Consider the following 2402-nt stretch of genomic DNA (forward strand, 5'->3'; position numbering starts at 1 on the left):
CTTTTTTTCAGTGTACATGTTTGTACATGTCTAATATTTTGCTAACATGTTTACAGAGTGTAAAATGGATATCACAGTTAATGTACATGTAGTCTAGACTAAATATGTTTCAACACATTCCTGCCCATTTATTTTTTACGAAGATCTTGAATATAGTACATTACATTTTAAAGACCTCAACTTCAATCGAACTATCATAAGATTCGTTGTATGCAAACTTTGATTGGAGTTACGAATATGTATTTTTTTAAGTAATTTGAAAAACTTTAATATGTTTGTAGATGTAATGAACAACACATAAAAATAGCCTAATACGTTCCTATGGATATTTTCTATTAAAGAAAAGTTATTTTTAATATTTAGTTATGTGGGTTGTGGTATACCAGAACTCTGTTCAGCCTATTTGGTACGTTCGTTAGATGTGTAAAGGAATAAATGTTGCAAAACCTTCAATTTATTTTAGTACAAGTAATTCGATCGGTTCAAATTTACTACCAATTATTCCAGCGATACTCACCTGGAAAGGAAATTCTCCAGGTGCAACAGGACTGCCCCCTACAATCCTTCCATGTGGGAAGAAGTTTTTCCTTCCAAAGAACTTGTAGTTAGGTGTCGCTGAAACGACATTAATCAGGATCGATTAGTAATTACATGGTTTGAATCGTTATAGCAAATAATAAAATAGATAAACGTTTTTTGCAGTTAGACATTCTATACATATCTAAATAAAAAAGAAAATATTTAATAAAATAAGACTAAAAGGGGGATATGCTCTGAAGAATTAGGTACAAGCATTAAAGAAATTGGGAAATGTTTTATATGTCCAAGTAAAAATTCAAGGAACTTTTAAGAACGTAAAACAAAATAATAAATAAATGTTTCAAAATCGATATATTGTCAGTCTTTAACTTTCTATTTTATTTACCCCGTTATTCTCATATATCAATGAATTTTTAGTTAAGTAATAACGTATAATCATATTTATTCATTGTTATTTTCAGATTTCAGGAATTTAATTAACTCTTTCTTATTTTGTGCCCTACAAATTTTTTTACAACGCTTTAGTTCGAACTTTTAAATAAATTCCTCCATTTTATGTATGGTACTTCAAAAAATGTAATGCAATTTTACTATGCGTTCTTTCTTAATATTAAAACAAGAGAAACAATTTTCATGGCCCTTTTCTTAGAACAGCATAGCAATTTATGTTTGAAGAGAAAGTCAGCAACACGTAAAATTTCCTTTCGTTTCACCATGGACTTTCACAGTCAGATGTTAGTTTGAAGTATAATATGTTTCACACTTCTTAAAGCCTGAAAAGGTGGAAAATCGTAGTTAATGGAATAAATTTAAATATTCGTATAAATAATGCATATCTAAATATAGTATTATAATATAGTTTCATCACTGACAAACACTCAACATGAGGTAAACTAAATTTTAGAATTTAAATACTATCTAGAATTGTTTAAGGTAGTCTTACCAAAAGCGCACACTACTAGACCAGCGAATAGGCACAGGCGAAACATGATGTTGTATAATGATATGTGTAGTATTAAATCAAAAGCCTAGACTTATATACTTAATCTTATCTTACAACATCTCTTTTCAGAATACCCAATTTTAGATAATTTAAACAAGTATTGTTTCTTTTATCAGTACTTACTTATTCAAAATAATAAAAAAAATAGCTTATCTCTGAATGATAGGACTTTCCAAAATAAAACATAATCATACTTAATAGAGAATGTGTTCAATTTCCAAAAAAAAAAAAAAAAAAATAACGTATCTTATCATTCACTAGAAATAGCACATATCAACACCAATACAACTCAGGGTTAAGGGATACATAGTTTATCAGTGTGAGACTGAATGGTTCTCCTCAAGTAGATAACGTTTGTCCACTAGGCTGTTTTTCAAGAAACAAGAATACTGTATATCATAGTAGTTCAACCATACTGATTCAGCCTGGATCAAACTTGGCAAAGTAACCAGGCTCCTTTCCAGAACATTTTGTTAGATGTGTCAAACTCAAAATGTAAGTTCGTTGCACTGTGACACTATTTTGGTGTATATACAATAGAAATGTAATATTTCTTAGCTCTAGAGAGTAGTTTGGGTCGAAAAAACATTTTCTTTTCTTCGAAATGCTCTAGTGCAGAAAAGTTGCCTATTGTAATAAGAAGAAACTTGGCATAAAGAAAATTAAAATCGGTTAACATCTTCCGTTCGCGCATCGCAATTAACGTCTTGAAAATTTGAAAAATTGCCCTTTTTTTGTAATTTTCTAAAACTACTTTGAACTTTTAACGTTACGTTACTTTTAACGTAACTCTATCTTTTTATTCTTTCCTAAGGTTTGACGAACATAAAAAAGTTAAATTCTGATCAATAATTTTATA

Source organism: Thermobia domestica, chromosome 1, assembly GCF_964235325.1.
Source record: "Thermobia domestica chromosome 1, izTheDome1.hap1.1, whole genome shotgun sequence".
Taxonomy (NCBI): Eukaryota; Metazoa; Arthropoda; class Insecta; order Zygentoma; family Lepismatidae; genus Thermobia; species Thermobia domestica.